Genomic DNA, 5,624 nt, shown 5'->3' with positions numbered 1-5,624 from the left:
GCCACACCTTTGCTTTTTTAACAATGTGCCTGTTGTAGACACAGGCAAGTGATCTCATGCACCACCAGTGAAATTATAAATTGCTACAATCTTTCTGAGAATAAAATAACGACAAATGTTTGCAGCAGGACGCTGTACAACTGCTAACATTATATTCAGAAAGAAACTTGATTGACAAAAAGTACTCGTTGTCACGTCAAATTTTTTTTTTCTTTTTTTTGAGACGGAGTTTCGCTCTTGTTACCCAGGCTGGAGTGCAATGGCGCGATCTCGGCTCACCACAACCTCTGCCTCCTGGGTTCAGGCAATTCTCCTGCCTCAGTCTCCCAAGCAGCTGGGAGTACAGGCACGCGCCACCATGCCCAGCTAATTTTTTTTTGTATTTTTAGTGGAGACGGGGTTTCACCATGTTGACCAGGATGGTCTCGATCTCTTGACCTCGTGATCCACCCGCCTCGGCCTCCCAAAGTGCTGGGATTACAGGCATGAGCCACCGCGCCCGGCTATGTCAAATTAATCACACATATAATATCTTATACATGTAAATATTTATACCCAAGTGGGCAAACTACAGCCTGTGGGCCAAGTCCATTCTCCTGCCTGTGTGTAGAGTTTAATGGGCACCAGCCACACGCATTCACTCACTTGGTGCCCATGGCCGCTTTCCTGCTGTAACAGTAGAGTTCAGGAGTTGTCACAGAGACCTGAAAAGCCTGGAATATTTTACTCTCTGACCCACCAAAAAAAAAATTGAAACCCTTGATCTGTGTCAGCAAAAAGAAATCAAGACTGAAAAGTACTCTCAATTGTCAGCAACGGTTTGAGGATGTTGAACCCCGGGTGGTGTGTCTGGTGGAAGAATACTCAGGAAATTCTACATGGTCATTCATCCCTTAATAGCAGAGACAACTTCTGAGAAATGCATTGCTGGGCGACTTCTTGGCGTGGGAACATTACAGAGTATGCTTACACAGACGCAGATGCTATGGCCGTCTACACAGCTAGGCCAGAGGGCTGGCTTATTGCTCCTAGGCTACAAAGCCATACAGCACGTTACTAGACTGAATCCTGCTAGCAACACGAAGGTACGTGTCCGCGTATCTAACCATGTCTAAACATAGAAAAGGTTTTGACTGTTGAAAATATGGCATAAAGGTTTTTTTAATGGGACACCTGTATAGTGCACTTACTACAAGTAGAACTCGCAGGCCTGAGGCTGGGCACTTTGGCTCATGCCTGTAATCCCAGCACATTGGAAGGCCGAGGTGGGCAGATCACTTGAGGTCAGGAGTTCAAGACCAGCCTGGCCAACGTGGTGAACCCCATCGCTATTAAAAATACAAAAAATTAGCTGTGCATGGTGGCTGGTGCCTGTAATCCCAACTACTCGGGTTAAAGGAGAATCACTTTAACCCAGGAGACAGAGGCTGCAGTGAGCAAACATCGCACCACCACACCCCAGCCTGGGTGACAGAGTGAGACTCCATCTCAGAAAAAAACAAAGAACTTGGGAGGCCTGAAAATTGCTCTGGGTGAGTGAGTGAGTGAGTGAGTGGGGAGTGAATGGGAAGGCCCAGGACACGCCTGTGCCTTACTGTGTACTGTATAAACTGTATAATTTGGCCACACTAAATTTATAAAAATGAATTTTCTTTTTTCAGCAATAAACTAACTTTAGCTTACTGTAACTTTTTCACTTGATAAACTTTTTAATATTTTCCTGTAATAACACTTAGCTTAAAACACATGTTGCATGGCTAAACAAAAACATTTCCTTTCTTTATATCCTTATTCTAGAAGCTTTTTTCTATGCTTTTTTTTTTTTTTGCTTGTTATGTTCTTTTGTTAAAAACTAAGACACAGACACACACATTAGCCTAGGACTACACAGGGTCAGGGTCATCATTATCCCTGGCTTCCACCTCCATATCTTGTCCCACCGGAAGGTCTTGAGGGGCAGTAACAGGCATGGAGCTGCCATCCCAACATAGGAGGCTTTGACAGCAACGCCTTCTTCTGGAACACCTCCTGAAGGACCTGCCCGAGGCTGTTTCACAGTAAACTTGTCTATTAATAAATAGGAGTACACTCTAAAACAATAATAAAAAGCATAATACAGTAAATACATAAGCCAGTCACATGGTCGTTTACCATTATCAAGTATTATGTACTAGACATAATTGTGAGCAGTAGACTTTCAAATGACCGGCAGCACAGGAGGTTTGCTTCCACCAGCATCACCAGACACAAGTCAGGTATTGCACTGGCGTCATGAGGGCCATGCCGGCACCGGGCAATAGGACTTTTCAGCTCAGCTCCAGTATCATCCTATGGGGTCACCATGGTGTGTGCAGTGGGTTGTTGACTGAAGCCTTGTTATGCAGCTCATGGCTGCGTCTCAAGGCCAGGGTCAGGAAAGGGAGAAGCACCAGGTCAAGGGCTTGCTGAGATCCTGACTGCGATCTGGAGAAAGGCCTTTGGTGGGGGCCGGTTGGGGAGAAGGTCCGGGAATGGGGTTGCCCTGCAAGGGTCAGGACTAGGCAGTAGGGAAGAAATGGGAGCGGCAAACGTGGGCTACTCAACACAAAAACTTCGTGGGGGGAAAATCTAAGCACAAGAAATAGATGTGTCAAATCGATGTTTATCTCAGGAGGGAGGAGACCGGTGCCTGCAGTTGTCACCGTGGGAAGGTGGAGCACTGGGCTCTGAGGTGGGGTCCTGTGGCTGCAATCAGTCAAGGTCCACAGGCCTCACGGTAGGGACGCCTCCTCTGGAAAATTAAAAATCTGTTTTCCGTGTAACTGTACTTGTGATCTCTCACTTCTCAGATTTATTTCTGGCAATATCTTCTGCTTCTTTCCTTCCCTTAAAAACATGACTTTTTAAAATAAATCCTTTATTTATTGGTCAACAGACGAAATATCACACACTTTGCTTATCAAAATTCAGTCCTTCTAAGATGTTGAGGATAAAACACCCCCAGACAACTGGCCTGGTCAGAGAAGAAAGCTATTATAGAAGAGCGTGTTGTGAATTTTTTCCAGAATGTGAAAATATACACTTTAATTTCACAAGTTAGTAATTAGTATGGTAGGACAAAGTCATAATCCAAAACAATAATCTTTATTACCAAAATCGAGATTAAACACAATTAAAATGAACAATATTACCAGCCATAATTGCTAATCAATTAGCTGAGAAGCTATATTACTGTAATCTTCCTAGTCCCCAATTTGCCCTTCCTCTATCTGCTCCGTGTTTGTAAGATGGAGATGAGTTAAAAGGATCCTCTGCTGTGAGCCCTTTCTTGATCATAGCCTCGGCCTCCAGCCGCCTCATCCTCTGCTGTGAGCGTTTCCGCCCATCAGGTGCGTGGGAACCCGTCCCCTAATTGTGAAGGTCAAAGCCGGGTCCAGCAGGCATTTCCAGCTGCTTGTGGTCATCACACCCATCAGAGAGCCCAAAGGGCAGTGTCTACAACTGTCCTCAAGTCTTCTGCTCAAAACATCCACATTCTGAATGCCCAGCCAGCCCAGGCAGCTCACATACAGCCTCCCTTTCAGAAAGGCCAGACCACAGGATGTGGGAGAGCGTGGGAGTAACAGTTCATCTTTCCTGGCTCACAACAAACTGCAGGGAAGGTTGAGCCCTCTGCCCGATTAACTGGGAATCCAAAATGACACAATGAGTTTGTGAACATTCCCTGAATGTTAAAACGACATCAGCCGGTCACAGCAAGAAACTTGTGAACACCCAATTTCATGGGCTCGCCTTCTTTTTTTTAAGTGTGGCTGAAGCTGACTTCTGCAGTCTGAGCCCTGTCCCCGTGCACGGGTCGGGTGGAGCTCTGAGAGTTAGACGCAGACTTGGTGTCACCCACCTATGATGGCACTGATTGGCCATGGAGTCTGGGCAGGGCAAAGGCCTCCTCGGGAAGGAAGAGCCCCCACTGCAGAAGCCACCGTAGAGGGCAGGGGCATGGGTGCAGATGGCTTCAGACAGCCCCTCCTCATGAAGAACCCTCGTGGATCTCTGAAAATCAGGCTACAGGTGGCGAAATACCAGGCACGGAAGCCCCCTGGTCCCCAGACACCTCGTCCACTCCGTTCTCCTCCAGCTCCAGTGGAAAATGCACTCACTGGGGGCTCCTTTGCCTCCTCCCTTCTGTCAGCCGCTTTGGATACAACTGAGTGGTTTCTCCACACTGTTGAGAAACCAGGCTGTGGGGGGCTGCCCTTCCCAGCTCCTAACACCTGCAGACGGGGTCAGGCTTGAGGGTCAGCCTGGAGGAAGATGCCACATATGGTACTGCCCATGTCCAGCTGGGCACCGCCTCTCTTCCTACCTCTGCTGGCTGATGCCATACTGGGCGCACAGCTTGTGGACAAGGTTTGCAGATGAGGGAGCCGCCCACAGGTTCCAGTTGTGTGCACCAAATCCCCCCAGCCCCAAAAAGCATCAGGAGGGCAAACCAGTTACCAGAGAAGGAAGCTCCCAGAAACCTCTAATTGCCTCTTGCCACATTTTAGAGCCAAACAGATGCACTTGCTATGAAAAACCCCAGGAGCTATAAATGGAAACTGAGGCTCAGGAAGGCAATGGGGCTCACAGGAGGCCACGCAGCAGTGGCCTCGTCTGTGGAAAGACAAGGTCCTCGATTCCCCCTCTGGGCCAACCACCCCGAGTCTCCCTGCCACACTCTGCGTTCCTAGCGGGGCCCCTCTGCCCTCCACCTCCCTGGCCACCTCCACCCCACCCCTCCACCATGTGTGCCAAGAATGCAGGACCCTGCTGCCCCTGGTCTGCCACGGTCACTGTGGGTCTCTCTGCAGTCCCACTGCCTCCTGTTCTGCATGTTGGGGCCGCAGTGTCAAGCAACCCTTACCTACCCCGGCCCCACCCAACACAGCAGCTCAAAGCCCGCAGTCAGTGCGTCCAGGGAATCCTTCCATCCACGTCCAGGAAAGGGCCTTGGTTTGTGTCCCTGGAACAAGTGAAGGAGCTGAACAGGCTGAACCAAAATCCTGCGGATCAAATCTTAAGCCTCTGTAATTCTCCTCGGTTGGTAGGGGAAGGACCACACAGTATTCTCATCTAAAATCAAACCAGAAGAATCCCTCTCAGTGTCCTGGGGCAACTTCCTGTAAGGCTAGAGAACAGGATACACCCAACCCCTCAGGACGCTGGTCAGGGATAAGGGCAAAAGGTGTACAATTACCATGATGGTCTGTTCACTCTGAGCGCAGAAAGCTCTGGCAAAGCAGCTAACTGGAAGCACAGGGCATTATCTGTAAAGACATTCCATCGGTATTTAAATGATGCTGGGCTGGAGTTGGAGGCTTGACACTGGTTGCTTAGTACTTCCCATATGGAGAAGGAAGCAGAATAACTGTTTTGAGGGAAAATAAACACCTGGGGACTTTGAAGGCCCAGAAAGTCTGAGAAGACTGAGTAGGAGCGAACACAAAAAGCTGGCTGGACTGCTGCTTTCTCATGGGACCCTCTGCCACATCTCTGGGGCTTTAGATCGGAGATCAAGATCTCCTCTGGAGGACCTTGGAGGAGAAAGGAATGTGAGACTCATGGAAGGAAGGGCGTGACCTTGACCTCAGAAAGTCCTCCCT

At 48.8% G+C, this 5,624-nt stretch overlaps 1 long non-coding RNA gene across 1 annotated transcript; it reads right to left on the bottom strand.

The window, feature by feature from the left end:
* Positions 1-3,104: 3,104 nt before the first annotated feature.
* On the bottom strand, positions 3,105-5,355 carry LOC128929184 (uncharacterized). Its single transcript, XR_013525195.1, has 2 exons — positions 5,219-5,355; positions 3,105-5,094 (listed from the first exon to the last, which is right to left on the bottom strand). It is a non-coding gene; the product is annotated as an uncharacterized LOC128929184 (long non-coding RNA).
* Between the last annotated feature and the right edge of the window lie 269 nt (positions 5,356-5,624).

This window comes from Callithrix jacchus, chromosome 12 (genome assembly GCF_049354715.1).
Source record: "Callithrix jacchus isolate 240 chromosome 12, calJac240_pri, whole genome shotgun sequence".
NCBI classification, from domain to species: Eukaryota; Metazoa; Chordata; class Mammalia; order Primates; family Cebidae; genus Callithrix; species Callithrix jacchus.
This window is presented reverse-complemented; position numbering and strand designations above follow the sequence as displayed.